The 15798-nt window shown below is 40.9% G+C and overlaps 1 protein-coding gene across 1 annotated transcript in view; it reads right to left on the minus strand.

The window, feature by feature from the left end:
* Window positions 1-15798, minus strand: part of LRP5 (low density lipoprotein receptor-related protein 5) — a 129707-nt gene that overhangs the window by 52765 nt on the left and 61144 nt on the right. The gene's annotated exons all lie outside the window — the stretch shown is intronic.

Raw genomic sequence — 15798 nt, forward strand, 5'->3', positions numbered from 1 at the left:
GCAGAAAACCAGGATTCAGTTTTAAAGGGGTGGGGAGGGAAATCTATGTGAATTTGAACTATAAATTTTTTAAAAGAATTCACTAATGACAGTATTTCCCTCCCTGAAGGCTGGCACAACTGAAAACCTGATATTACAGGAGATTGGGCTTACAACAAAAGGACAATGAAACACCAGTAACTATATTTTTATGGCTTTGGATTGGAGGCCTTGTTTTCAGAAGGATGGTTATTTCTAAAATAGTTGTTTCTGTAGCATAAAAGCAACTACAACCATGGCAGCCCAGGCTAGAACAACAGTGATGGAGTAGTAGATTAAAAAATAAAGCATTTTGTGTGAGCCACAAATACACTCCTCTAACAGTACATTTTAATATAGGTAAAGGGCAAAGACAGAAATGCTGATCACTAAACTCTTAGTTCTCAGACACCCAAACTATATGGATCAATTGTTGCCCTGCCATATCAAGGGAAAACCCCCGAGCTTAAAAATATTTGAAAGATGAGAGAGTAGTTCAGGTAAATAGCATATGCATACCCAGCTTTTCCTCTTCTGTAGATACCTGTTTTGGTTCACTGTTGGAGTCAGATACTAGGAGCAGATGGACTTTGGCCTGACCCCAGATGCCCTTTTTTAAGTTCTAACTCAATAATGTAATAGAAAGTCCTGAAAGGAACAAGGAGTAAAAGTTGACTTAGAAAGAAAGACTGGAAATGATCATCTGAGCAAAGTGTTTCCTACCTTCTGATCCTAATTAGGAGGGGAAGAATCTCCAAATTAGAATCCTCTCTGCCCCTGAGCTCAAGTATGATTTTAGCAGTACTCACGCTCTCAAATAAAAGAGAGGGATCACAGGAGATAATGAGCTGCACCCACTTCTCCTTGCTGAGATCTTATTAATGCCTCTTCAAACAATGCAAGTCTCAAGTACAAGAAGAGAGATAAATAGTTGGAACTGATTAATGCAAACCCAAAGCTGTGTCTCTCATTAGTAGTAGGCAGTTTGCATCTAGACTAGATGTGACATTTCTGGTTCGTAATATTTTCAATAGATAGAGAAATAAGAGGTGGAAAGGAAGGGAGAGTTGGAGACAAATGCAAATACTGTACGATATTAAAGGCTTTGTACTCTGCTAAATATGATATGCATGTACAGCAGTGAGAACAACAGCATTCAACTTGGATGCAACTTTTATCTGCTGCTGTAACATAAAGGCATAACCCTACTACAGCATTTGTTTGTGTATCTTTAAGAATATATGGGATTACACTGCTTTTTTTTTGAAAACAGCATAAAAGCATGTATTCTAAATTAAACAAAAATATTTGCAGTCATATTATCAGCCTACTTTCCAATATTCCTACAGAAAGCTTACAAACTAATCAGAAATATGCTTAAGCTTTATTTAAACCTGCTGGAACTTCTGACAATAAAAAAAGCTTGAAGGAATCATTGGTAAGCTGCATATGAAAACACACCAAAAAATATAAAATTCTGTATGACATTCCTGAAATAAGCATTTATTTTGAAACAAAAAAAAGTGAACAATCACCAAAAAAAGGTTACTTCTGAACGAAGATTTGAGCCACAAATACTTAGATTTGCAAACAAAATATGCTCATTTAATTTAATCCTAAAGGCAATTTATTCAACGTACATTACAGATAATTATTTTAACCTTATTAAAATAGTGTCCTGATTTCAGCTGGGATAGAGTTAATTTTCTTCCTAGTAGCTGGTACAGTGCTGTGTTTTGGATTTAGGTTGAGAATAACGTTGATAACACACCGATGTTTTAGTTGTTGCTAAGTAGTGCTTACACTAGTCAAGGACTTTTCAGCTTCTCATGCCCTGCCAGCGAGAAGCTGGGAGGGGGCACAGCCAGGACAGCTGACCCAAACTGGCCAAAGGGATATCCCATACCATGTGATGTCATGCTCGGTATATAAACTGGGGCGAGTTGGACAGGGTGCGGCGACCGCTGCTCAGGAACTGGCTGGGCATCAGTTGGCGGATGGTGAGCAATTGCATTGTGCATCACTTATTTTGTATATTCTTTTATCATTACTATTAATATTATTATTTTCCCTTCCTTCTCTGTCCTATTAAACTGTCTTTTTCTCAAGCCACGAATTTTACTTTTTTTTTTCCCCCAATTCTCTCCCCCATCCCACTGATGGGGCGTGGGAGCGAGCAAATGGCTGTGTGGTGTTTAGCTGCGTGCCGGGTTAAACCACAACAAATAGTCAAATTTCACATATTCAAAATTATAAACTGTAACAAGGCAAAAAAGCATGAGGCCATTTTAAACTCAGCCTCTTTCACTGGCCTCATCCATTAACACGAATGCTATTAGGGATTTAGCTTTAATTGGAAATGACAGCCTTTACTAACATTTCATAGAAATCCCCAGCTAATTTAACTGCCAGGCTGGTTCCTCGAATTCTAAAACATTAATCTGGTCCTGAGGGATAGACACTATAATTAAGTCATTCTACGAGGAGGGCTGGATCACTCATGATCTTGCTTGAGTAACACAGAATTATTCACCTCTCCTGTGTTCGGTTCCAACCTAGTTATGTCAGCCTTGCCCGAACTAAGGCTTCAAAAAGAAAGCAGCAGTTCATCTCAGTACAGAGAATGAAGGCAATACAAACTTTTTTCCATTTTTTAAACAAGGAATTAGAGAGAAGCCTATTCGCAGCTCAGAAGAGGTCAATGGCACAACTGAAAGATGTTGCAGGGGTATTCATGGAAGTCCATTTAGGAATCAGATACCTAATATTAGAAATCACATTCTACTGGAAAACAAATCTAAAAGCTGCTTCTGTGAAAATAGTTACATAATCAAAGAATGTTTTCTGAAAATATTTTTGTGTAGAAACAAAAAAATATGGTTCTACTGGCTTTTGTTGCTACCAGTGCGAAACTATTTGATATGCTTCCCAGGAAAAAGTTCTTCAATCTTATTCTCCTCTTGCTTTGGGGATTAAGAGCTACAAAAGCCAGTGTCATTTGACAGGTATCCATGAGAAGGGTTAAATCTTTTTTTCTCCAGGTGAATGCTTGGCTCCACATACTTGAGAAAACTGAAGCCAGAGGTAAAGGTTTAAGATGCTCATTTACCTCTCTCAACATAAGCTGAAGCTACAATTCTATTACACAATAGCCCCGCAACTTCATGATCATTTTAAGCACCTGGAAGAGATGATCCAAGAACTTCTACACATCAGCCTTTGCAGCTCATTCTCATTTCCTTCTATGCCAGCATATGCATTTCTGTGGCTGTGCAGTCAGCTAGACCAAGGATTTGATTCAGGGTAAAACTAACTTCTTTTCCTGTCCTCTCTCAGCTATAATGCTGTCTTAAACCAATCTCAACACTTTGGTGTAAATCTGGTTTGAAGGCTTTTGTCTCCAAATCAGAAATGCCACGGCCACCTGAAGCAAAGTGCTCTTACGAATTTTCTTTCACCAATTTTACTCAGAAAGCGCTGAAGGGCTAGGTTTGTATCAGTGAGTTTTATACCACAACACGTAATAAGGAATTTACACCAGTGTTGTGTACTCTGGGTAATGCATCAGAAGCATGGCACTCCTCCCTGACCCAGGATGAGTGACCTGTGGCCTGTGTGATTAAAGTCCAACTGAAGAAACACTTTAAAGCTGTAGGTAGCAAGGAAACCTAAGAGTGAGTCACTCAGATGCAAGAACAGCTCTTCTCCTGCATTCCAGTTTCAGCCTTTCAAAACAACTGGATGTTGTCAGCTGCTTAAAATTATAGAAATATGGTAAAGAACTATATATATTGACCACTAGTTTATTTTTGTGGGTGTAATGCACTCTGCATCATATAAATATATTTTTCTTGATTACCCTTGAACGAAACAGTCATGTAGAACTTGAAGCACACCTAATACTACTTTTTCATTTAGCCTTTTTTTGCGGTAAGGTCAATGACATGGTCACCCCCATGTTACATTAAACACAATTCTACATAGTATATACCAACATACGTCTACAGTTTCTTCAACCCCTTCTGCCAATCCTGTGATCCCTGAGCTGAAATTAAATTGTGTTTGGATGTTCATTCAAAGGTTGCACATGAAGGCTGGAAAATCAGGCTGACAGGAACCTTGTAAAGTTCAACAAGGAGAACTGCAAAGTCCTGCACCTGGGGAGGAACAACCCCATGGCACCTATATATGCTGGGGGCCACCGAGCTAGAAAGCAGCTTGGCAGAAAAGGACCAGGGTGTCCTGATGGACACCCAGTTGAACACGAGCCAGCAATGTGCCCTTGCTGCAAAAAAGGCTAATGGTATTCTGGGCTGCATTAGGAGGAGTGTTGCCAACAGGTCAAGGGAGGTGATCCTTCTCCTCCACTCGGCACTGGTGAGGCTACCCCTGGAGTACTGTGTGCAGTTCTTGGCTCCTCAGCACAAAAGAGACGTGGACATGTTGGTGTGAGGCTAGCAAAGGGCTACGAAGATTAAGGGACTGGAGCCTCTCTCTTATGAGAAAAGGCTGGGAGAGCTGGGCCTCTTTAGCCTGGAGAAAAGAAGGCTCAGGGGGAAATCTCATGAATATATGTAAATACCTGCAGGAAGGGTGTAAAAAAGATGGAGCCAGGCTCTCTTCACTGGTACCCAGTGACAGGACCAGAGGTAATGGGCACAGATTGAAACACAGGACGTTCCCTCTGAACATAAGGAAATACTTTTTCACTGTGAGGGTGACCAAGCACTGGCACAGGTTGCCCAGGGAGGCTGTGGAGTCTCCTTCTTTGGAGATATTCAAAAGTCCTGGGCAACCAAAAAGTCATGGTCCTGGGCAACCAGCTCTAGGTGGTCCTGCTTGAGCATGGGGGCTGGACATGACGACCTCCAGAGGTCCCTTCCCATCTCAGCCATTCTGTGATTCTGTGTGATTGCTGTTTTGTGAAGCCTTTTTATTCTAAAAAACAAGCAGAGATGAGTGCTTCCCCCCTCCATTATTTGCACTCCATCTTATACCCTGTAAATCCCTCCACGCTGTGGTCTCCAGCACATATGGAATGCATTGCAAAGAGACAATCCGCCAGCTGTGGTGGCGACTGAGAACCGCAATGCTGTTGTAAAACAAGAAACTTCAATCCCAGTTTTGGTGCAATTATGTTAATAAGCCGCAAACATAACCATAACAACAAAAAAATTCTCTGCATTTTCTTTTTATTTAGATTGATTTAATTTGTTTAAGAAAAAAAAAAAAGCTGCAGCTTGGTAAGTTAAGTTACAGAACTTTTAATTTTTCTTCTAGATTAAAAAAAAATCTTTTAAAACCTAATTTTATATGGTAAACTTAGATTTCAGATATATTTCTGGGCATTGTTTAAAACATATGTATTGTTAACAATATATAATTTCTGTTTGGTTTTGCTATCTGTAGGTTATTACCGTCCCATAGGTGTAAAGTCCCCCATATGTAGCCAGAAGCTGCATCTTTCTAGATAGTGTTTGTAAGCATACGCTGAAGTAATAGTCCCATAATAGATGACACACCCACTCTTGAAATCTTATTTCCCTTCACAGTCCCCCATCTTTTCATACACTTGGTGAACCATTTAGTAGTAGGAGAGGAAGAACCTCTGCAGTATAATCACAGATTTAATCAAGACTTCCTTTTTGTCAGATCTATGTGGTTCCATTCAATTAAAAACTTCACCTTATCACATTAGAAAAATTTGAGGAATTGTTGATGTAGTTGGGCAAACGTGCATGCCATATGTCAAACTAGCAGCATACTTCATACCAAGGATGTCCTGGATCTAAAGGTCATTTTGCCATTGTAATGAAAAAACCTCTTGACAACAGCAGCCTGATACCAAAGAGAAAACCAAACATATTTCTCTCACTCAATACTGTGTGGGCTCAGGAGACTCTTGTGATCTTAGTTTGAGATATGGGTATCAGACCCAGCTTTAAAAGATCAGAGAACAGACTACTAGTTAACAAATATTTCTCAGATATATCACTACCCCCCTCTTAGCATTTATTTTACATGAATTTTAAGAAAGCTCTTGCATACTCTAAGTTTGCCCTTCCTAGAGCTTGTGGTTAATGAAAGCAAGTGACTTAACTGCCCTGTGATCCGAATTATAGAAAAAGCACATGACTGGGGGGGGGGGGGGGTGCACACAGAGAGCTTCCTAACACAAGACCATGATTTCACTGGCTCCCTGTTCACTGCACTGCAGGACTTATTTCCCCTAGTCTCTGCAGCCTTATGCACCTTCTTTATGCATACACTTGTGGACAATGTAAAAGTGTTTCTCCTCTAAGAAGAGGTCTATTTTTATAAGAAAACAAACCTACTTAGAAACAAAAAGTGTAACATCTGATTTTGGTGTTGCACTTGCCACGTTCTCTTCATAAACTATACTGAGTGAGCATCCGAGCTCCTTTTTTTGGTTTAGTTAAGATGCAGTCTTCCTCAACATACCACAGCTAATATTCCACTCATTCCTTCAGCAGCTCATAAAAAGGCTAGACAGTCTGTTTTAGCTACCTTCTGCCTTTTCATTTAAGAAGTCTGCTGCAAAAGCACACCAGCTATTCAAAATGAGACACTGTGCTGCATTCATACTTCACGCATATAAATCATTCCCTCCAGCCTTTCACTCAAGGGTCAAGTCCAGCTCCAGAAAATGCTGGCCAAGGTCCACCTCTCAGGAAACACACCACCTGTGGGGTTCTAGGTATAAGGCTCCCAGTACCAGCTGAAATACATTAATGGGCTGTGCAGACACGCCCTCTACCCTTTACCAGAGATCTCTGCCAACCCCACATGGTAGTAATCACTCATTTAGCAGCCTCAGTAATTGCCAATGATTTTTTGGGTTTTTTTCATTATAATCTCCACCAAGTTTTGCAGGCCTGCAAAAAGACCTGGTTTCAGTTTTCATGGACACAAATATTCAACTTCTTTTCTAAAGACAGATTTAAACTTTGGCTCAAAGTGCAGGGCCCCAACACTTGTGTCTACCCCACAAGCATTCTACCCCTGTTCTAAAAAGGGCCTAAAAAGGGCTCAGCATGCCTGCTTTAGCTCCAGCTATTCTTTTGATCTCATACCTTGCACAGCACTTCGGGCTTTAAGGTTGCTGTACCATTCAGTGCAAAGCAGAGAATGAAAGGATGTAAGAGTTCCAGGGATGAGACTGGCCTCATCAAAAAGCTAGGTCCTTGGGTGTCCACCTGCACATCTGGTTTTTGTGGGTTTATTTATTATTATTTATTTATAATTAGCTGAAAGGAATTCATTTCTATACACCATTTCACCAGTAGTGGTTTACAACTCCATTGTAAAACACTCTGAAATAGCTACAAAAACAAGTAGCTGCAAACCCAAAACACACACTCTTAATTACAATAAAGTGGCCGTGAAGGCATTCTCCAATCAAACAAACCATTCAGAAGGCTCTCTGGGGACCAAAAAAAAGAGAAGACTTCTCTAAATAGCTAAGGATAAAATACAATTTTTAAGGTCTCCATTACACTATGGGAAGGAAAATCCTACAGCCAGCTGCATCTTGATGTAGTTCTGCTTAGCACCATTTATAGGGAGAAAACAAGTATCAGTAATTGATCCATGATGTCAGCCTCAACAGCGATACACGTCAACATCAGAATTCCTTCTTAAAAAAGGAGAAAGCCATCATATCATGTAGCCTTCCAGCAATTAAGTTTACCTGTTGCAATATTTTCCACTGAAGCACTCCTAGTGCCTTCCCCATCACTGACAGAATAACGCCAATGGGGATTTGCAAGCCAAAGACTACCTAACAGACTTCTACTCTGACACAGACTGAAAAAACAGTGCAGTTTCCACTGTGATATTTAACTTCAATTATCTGAGTTTTTGGAGAATGGAAGCTGACTTGTATGTTCAGAAACAAAGAATAATTAGAGCCACACTTGAGTGTGTGAGAGGACACCTGGATGCTTTCTGCTGATATAAATGCATTTGAAATATGGTTGCCCCACATCACGTGAAAACAATCTGTAGATAGGCACAGGTATCAAACAGGGCAACTGAGGACCAGAGATTAGTCCCTGAAAATAGGAAATACCTTGCACTACAGCTCCTCTATGTTCTGGTGTGTCCTTCCCCATAGAGCAGAGAATTCTCAAAGTAGCTGTGAAGCATCAATAACCCCTGGGTAGTTTGGTGCCATTGTCAGTGGCACAGATGCATAACTTTTTTTCTTTCTGCACATCCAGGCTCAAATTTAAACAGCAACACAGTTTTGTTGTTTCCTAGATTCTATTCTAACATGGCAAGTTGTGGTCACTGCTCAGGAAGAGCTCAAGATGGGACCTGGTTAGCTTGCAGTCTCTGAGAGGGACCAGCAGATATGTGCTTCTTGTTTTGGGGAGAAGACGAGGGTTTTTTTTGCCAGTTTACTGCAAGCAACACCCAGTCAGAACTGTGGGATCTGACTGTGCTCACCTCGACTTCTGAGAGCCACAAGATCTTTCTTGTCTTCACCAAGTCACTTCTGATATGACCAGGATCCACATTACCTCCTCAACCAGAGTAAAAGGAGGAGTTGGGTGGAGAACTTTTGTCCCAGCAGAGCTCAAGGGAGGGAAGCAAAGCAGAACCAGAGTGACAGATGCAAAGGTGGCCAACAAAAATGAACCTACCAGTCTGGCTGGCACAAAGAAGATAAAGGCAAGAAGACAGACTGCCGTATGCTAAGCAGCTGCAGTTCTGTCTAGTTCGGGGACCAGCAGACCTACTGGACCTGCCTTTCAGAAGATGCCATCTCCTGAAGAACGGGCTGCATAACAGGACAAAGAAGGGCTGCTTCTGTGAAAATAGCTTATTGACCTGATGGAAAAGGTAAGACCATCTTTAACTGACAAGGATGAGGGTCAATATAACATGGAGGCTGTACGTACTCTGTACGTTGGAAAGCTCTTGTTTCCTCAGATAGAGGACAGACACTCAGAGTAGGTAGGGAGCTGGAGCAGGGAAATGATAATGTTCATAAGTTCTCTAAGTGTTCTTCCATAAATTGGGATGAAACACATTTTAAACATGCATAACTCCCTCTTGGGCTTCACAGGATGTGTGCATACACAGCTGCTAAGACCATTAACATGCCCTCAGATCTTGCAGCAGATTACAGAAATTATCGTCACTGTACCTACCTATTAAGTGGTAACTGGAGGAAGTTTCTGGCCTTGGTCTTCACTTATCAAAGAGGGAACAAAAATCCCAATTTCCCAGTGCATTGGTACATCAGTTCCAGAATGATGTTTGTTTATTGAAGCAGGGTAGGTAGAAATAAAGGACAAAAGAGGAAGCATGTAAGATACATCCAGATTCCCCATATTTAAGAGATGCATTGGAAAGCTGAGAAAGCAAGCAAGGAAAAAGAATGACTCCTGCTTTGTTTTGATAAAGAAGAACTTGACTAGGTCACCACAGGTTTTCACATCTAAATTAAAGAATGCGAATAACTTCTTCAAGAGCGGGATTAAACAAATGATCTTGTCAGCACGGAAAAGTGGAGGAAAGGGCAGAACAGAATGCGGTTGGAACACAGCCAACATTAAATATTTATTAAAGAACCCTGCAAACAAGAACTAAATCACTAATTGCACCTGCAGTGATAACACTCATCACTTTCTCCAAATCCCATCCTTCCTTCTGATTCTACAAACTTCTGGAGACTCACAAACCTTCTGTTTTACTCCATGTGTGGAAGAAATGGGATGCTGGACTGGGAAGACTTCTTCCTTTTTTCCTGCTACTGGCCACCTGCAAGACTGAACTAGTCTCTTAATTTCAGTGCCTCTGTCTCTCCCTCTCCCCCTTTGTTTTTCTATTTAGCTTTGGGGCTTGGTGGGTGGCTGCTTGGTGCTGTGGTTTGTGGGTTTGGGTTTTTTTGTGTTTGGGGCTTTTTGTAACTTGTATTTGGCATCTTACTTAAATCTTCAGCTTTTGAGAGACACTGACAGGTTGGGAATCTTGGCTTAAATTCTAATATAAATGTTTCAAGTGTTCTGGGTTTCAGAGAAATTTTTAAAAATGTAACATGAATCCCTGAAAGGCTTAAAAGAAAAGGGCAAAAGGCAAGTTATAAAAAGCCATTTTAAGTCCCCATTTTTAAGCAGATCTTCTTTACAGAGAAGAGTTGTTTCATGTATGAGCTGCACTGCCTGGGGCAATGGGACAAACCCATCGTCTGGGTTTAGTAATACTGGAACAGCCACACACTGTGTTTTCAGGCTGTGACTGGCATTAGCAAGATTCACAGTCTTCATTAGGAATCAAAAAAATAATCTTCACTTTGTCCCTACCAGGAACTTTCTCATGAAAGCATGCCTTGAGTAAAGGCTGAGAAAGAGTTTCAGGATCTGGCTACATGTATGCATGTGCGTATGTATAAACACAGATATATACATACATATATATATTTGTATGTGTGTGCATGTAAGTGCAGATGTGTGTGTTTCTAATACGTTTTCAGAAATCCTGTTTCCCATTGGAAGATTCAAAGACAGAAATAACCCACCCATGGACAAATCAGTTACATATTCTTTACTTCTCAAGCCAAATTTTCCTGGTGATACATAATGAGATTTTACACACCTTGTGCCTCATTGACTAATTAGATCAACGCAGGCTACTCCCCCTGTCCCTCCCTTTTTGTAGTAGGGACTTTCATTGCCTGTAGCTACACAAGTGTGGTTGCTTTTGCCAAATACTTGGAGATACTGCTAATGGCTTCATTTGAACTCTGCGTTGCTGCATATTAGTATGGAGGAGGGGGGTTTGTGTATTTTAATCCATATTGTGATTGCTTTGATGTTGTTTGTAATGAGTGTGTTTTTATTTATACATATCAGAGCTGTTATAGGAATTTGTGCTTCCCAAAGGATTAGATTTCCACTATCAAACAAACACAGTGTATACTTAGAAGAAGGGAGAGGCTAACTAGAGGTCAATTTTCCACTCAAACTACAGTGTTTTGCCTCTTTCACAGTTCTTTCCATCCACAGATCCAAACACTTCGTACAGAAAACTATCCGTTATCCCCACATTGCATGCAAGGAAACTGAGTCAGGACACTGCCACGCACTGCTGTAGGTCACATGGATAGTTAATGCAGCAGTAGTAGAGTCACAGGACCCACTGCTGCCTCCAGATTGACACTGCCACCCACACGTTTTGAAAAAACACACAGGAACCACCAGAAATAAGGATCCATAATTTTCACATCTCTGACAGGCAGTGCATAAGACGGCAGAAAGAACAAAGTTGAGGGGAAGGTTTGGCTGAAGACGTCTTTAAAAGGAATACAAAAATTTTAACCAAGGGAATAGGTATGGCTCCTGTTACTTCTCCTACTTCCAAATGCCGAGACCACAGACTACAGCACTACTTTTTTCTCCCTTCAGAAGCTCAAAGTCCATGTACAAATTATTACAGACTCTTGAAATTAGGCATTTATGCCAGAGGCAAGAATGAAACTGCACCTCTACAATACAGAAAAATGATATCTCATTGCTAATCTCTAAGTTCAAGTACTTAGTACCCAAGATGGAGAGGACCGTTTTGGGGAAAGAAAACCCTGGTCACTAAATGAAGTTTCTGGCACAGTTCACTTCCATGTAAATTAAAGCCTAACTGAGTACCAGGTCTTACTGTATAAAAGCCTGGAAAATAAATCTGTTTTGCCAAAGTGAGTTTTGCTTCCCAGTTGTAATTTTGAGAGTGCTGCAGGGGCTTTTATCATTTCAGCTTCACAAATTCCTCTTAGCCTCATTTAAACATTTAATTTTAACATGAGGATCTTTTAAAATTACAGTATCTGATCACTTGCAATGGGAGAAGAACTTTTCAGAATGAAACTTCCACTTGGGGTATATCTTTGTCTCTTCATATTTATTCAATGTTTTGCTTTGACCAATTTAGTTGTTTATGATCATTATAGTATTCTGGTGGAAAGAAATTATGAGGGTTAAAGTGGAGGGGAAGGAGAGTGACAGTGTTACAGCAGTCCAGATGTGGTAGAAAGGGTACTTCTACAGACCTTTCAGCATCTTCTGCAAACAGTCAGATTCACTGCAGAACTACAGAAGGAAGGGGGCTCATAGTCAATACATGGAGAACCTGGATGCTCCTGGCCGCCAGAACTGCACTCTTCACTCACGGGTGTGAGAAAACTGGAGTTTTTCTCTGACCCAGTGAGTGGCACATATTCTAAGCACTCTTTAGATACTAAGAAATCTGCTGCAATCACTCATTTATTTAAGGAATGCAAACTCGATCTGAATAAAATCTCCCAATACTGCTGCTGGAGAGGACTAAACTGTATCATTCTCCTATGACCCAACTAACCAAGATGAGGTGGCACTGCGCCTCATTGGAGCAAAGGGTAAGGACGGATGGACACCCAACCAGCCTGGCATGCCTGGCACTGCGATAACCCCAGCTGAGCACATAAGGTCTTACCTGCTACAGAGAATGGCTTAAGGCCATGTCTGAGCCTCAGTTCCCAGCTCACTGTCAGCAAGGATGACAAGCCGGGTCACAAGGATGCTGCAAAGAACCCTGTGTGTCAGCAGAGGTACAGACTCATGGAGGACTTCTCCCCCTGATTTTATTAAACAAGGCTCAAAACCAGAGAGAGTAATCTAAACAGACCAAAATAATTAATTTTCTACTCCCAGTTACTGGGTTGACATAAAAGAACAGCATTTATAGCAACTGTTCCGTGTGTCTATTGGAAACGTATGCTTTATTTGAGCCCGAGGACATGGGAGGAAGCAGCCACTGTGACTACAAAAATATCAGTTTCCTGTTTAAATTTGGGACCGTATTTAGACTTGATGGCTTATCGTCTGAGAGGTTTCTCTGGATAGAGGGAAGGTTTGTTTGCTTGGTTGTATTAGGGTTAGGGCAGCTTCCTGACTGGGATCACAGTGTTTATGTTTGTCAATTTTATGCCAATTGTAAGTAAAAAAAAAATCAACTAATTTACTCAAACACTGCCTGTGGTGAATTTGTTCAGTACATCCAATCCCAATTCCTTTTTTAAAAGAAATGACTAAAATTAGTAATTTCCACACACAAAATTTTCAAATTTTGGAAATGCCTGGACTATGCAGCTGTTACGTAGTAAACTATCAGATACTCAAAGGAAGTTCCTCTCAAAAAGGAAGCTGAAGCTGGTTTGATCAGAAATAGGAGATTTCCCATGACCTTCCACTGCCTGTATCTTAATGCCGATGTGTGAGTTCCAACCGTATATTCAATACAAGAGACTTTTACCTACCCCTTGACCGTGAACAGCTCACACTGCCCACTCAGTTGGTTCTCTAAGGAACTGTTAAAAGCAGCTGCAACATGGAGGAAAAAAATATTTGCAAAAAGCTAGGATGAAAACTTTCACCCACTTATTTGGAAAGATACCAGGGTGAGAAGTTGACAAGCGACATGCCTTTGGCTTGTCTAGTACTCACCTCTCCAAAGCAGAAGAAATCTGAGAACTTATTGAAATGAATTTAATTTCACTCTTTGCTGGGGTCTCTAACGGGGAAGCTCAAGTCCATTTACTTTAAAGCACCAAGGCTGAAAAAGACAGCGGTTCTCAAGTTGATTCACCAATGGATTAGTTGCTCAAGGACTCAGAAGGGCAAAAACCTGAATGTTATCAGAATAAACTGTTTGAGCCTCATCTGCTGACATAAACTTGTCAGATGTTAATACAGTATATAGATGCATAGGCCCTCTTCACTCTATGCCTCTCTTCCAAATGCTTGTTTCAGCATGGAAAAACTGAAAAACAAAGTGCATTTGTACCAATTTTAATTTGGAGAAAAAGAAATTATCTCAACTGTTCCAGCATTCATTCACAGCATAAGGTATCCCACTCCACTTTGGAGACTGGGCTGATCTGACGTGTTTAAGAACTTAGCCTGTTGCTCCAAAACCAAATGATTTGTGTTTTATTATCAGTCTGCAGCAGCAAATTATCTTTGATCTCAGCCCGTCTTCCCCCTCCCAAACCTCATTGGCAATCTTTTATCTTTTGAGAACCATTTGCTATGTGTTTTCAACTTCTTTCACAAGATCTAAGCAAGCTGGGATATTCACCAACAAAACCAACTTTAACTTTGCGTTGGCAAAGCCGTCCTGTGCTACTGGGTGCCCTATTACAGTTACAAGTTCAAACTTTCAAAAGCCAGGAAATAGATAATGAAGGCATAAACTGATGCAATCTTTACTTTGTTCTTAAAAATGGTAAGTAACAGCTAGCATTGATTTCCATACATTGTAGCACAATTCACAGGTTACCGATAACTATGAAAATGAAGGAAAAAAAGGCCAGTTATCTTGTAGATCCTTCCCATCTCAGAAGTAGAAGACAACAAAAAACATGGATGAGAAGCTTTTGACTACACAAGCGTGGAATCAGGTGCACTGGTTCTGTGGAACAAATGGGATTCCTCCTCCCTGTGAACTGTCTCCATAGCAGGAACAACCAGGTGACAGACAAGGTAGAACTGTCATGAGGGTGTTAAGCTCACACCAAAAGAAGATCCTGTTAATGCAGAAGCACCATGCAAAGTCTCCAGACCCTCATTCCATAATGCCATGAATGCAAAATGTCAAAGACAAGGAGGAGAAGACATTCCTTTTGCTGCCTGTATGGCCATGCCAGAAGCCTGTTGGATAAAACAAGACGAAAGGCAAATGCTTGTACTAAGAACAATTTTGACATTTGGTCTACTACTGAATCCCCAAAGGCAGATTCATGAAATCAGAACATTAAAATCGTAAGACAAACCATAGGGAGGAAAGAGCAGAGGCCAAAGGAGAGGCAGTGGCACTTCGCAAAGATGCCTTGAATCTCCCCATTTCCTGGCATCCGTAAGTTTGCATTTATGTAGCACTTCACAAACCTTAAATTAGTAACGCTTCAACAAGCTGGAAAACACTAACCTTCCTCCACTGCAGGGGCACATGATGCTGAAACACCCAACCCAAGATCTTGCAGCAAGTCAGTACAAGTACCACCTACTTTTGTCCCCTAGGGATCTACTTTATGTTGGAAGATTTCCCCAGTACAACTCTGCCAGAAACGCCCACTAGCAGAGAAATATCTCATACCGAGGGAAGGAGTGCTGGTGTTCTCTGGATGACATAAGCACTCTGAGCAAATGATCTTCCCAGCTCTAGCACAGGCTGAGGGGTATGACTTCTTCCACACTCCTAACCCTCTCAACTCTTAAACCTGGCCTGAGTCCCAAATCTAACCGCCTCCAGGCAGTTCACTTAACTGAAACATGTCTCAATTTAATCATCTGTAACGTGAAGGGCAATGATGCTCCCTACCTACAAGAGCTCATCAACTTTCTAGAAGTGGGTGCCACAAAGTTTAATCCTTCTCTAAAAGGAAAGTACTTATGTTTCACTGCCTCACAGGATGCTCTTGAAAAGTTGCTGCAAAATACAGTATCTCCCTAGAGGAGCAAACCCAAGGCTGGGCCTTATTAAACCTCTGCTGGGCCATCAGAATGCAAGTAGCCTTTAAGAAAAAAAAAACAAACAACAAACCTAGGAGTTTTGTAATTACTACTCTGGAAGTATCTTCAGAACAGTTCTGACCTCTGTCACCTCCCAGATTCCCTGTGGAACCTGGCATTAATTGCTCATTCTTCTTGTGCCCAATATTTCCGAATCACTAAGGTAATATCACACCTTAGGCTGGGCCTTGCCATTTTAGAGTAGGAGTTC

Source organism: Pygoscelis adeliae, unplaced genomic scaffold, assembly GCF_000699105.1.
Source record: "Pygoscelis adeliae isolate BGI_AS28 unplaced genomic scaffold, ASM69910v1 Scaffold451, whole genome shotgun sequence".
Classification (NCBI taxonomy): domain Eukaryota; kingdom Metazoa; phylum Chordata; class Aves; order Sphenisciformes; family Spheniscidae; genus Pygoscelis; species Pygoscelis adeliae.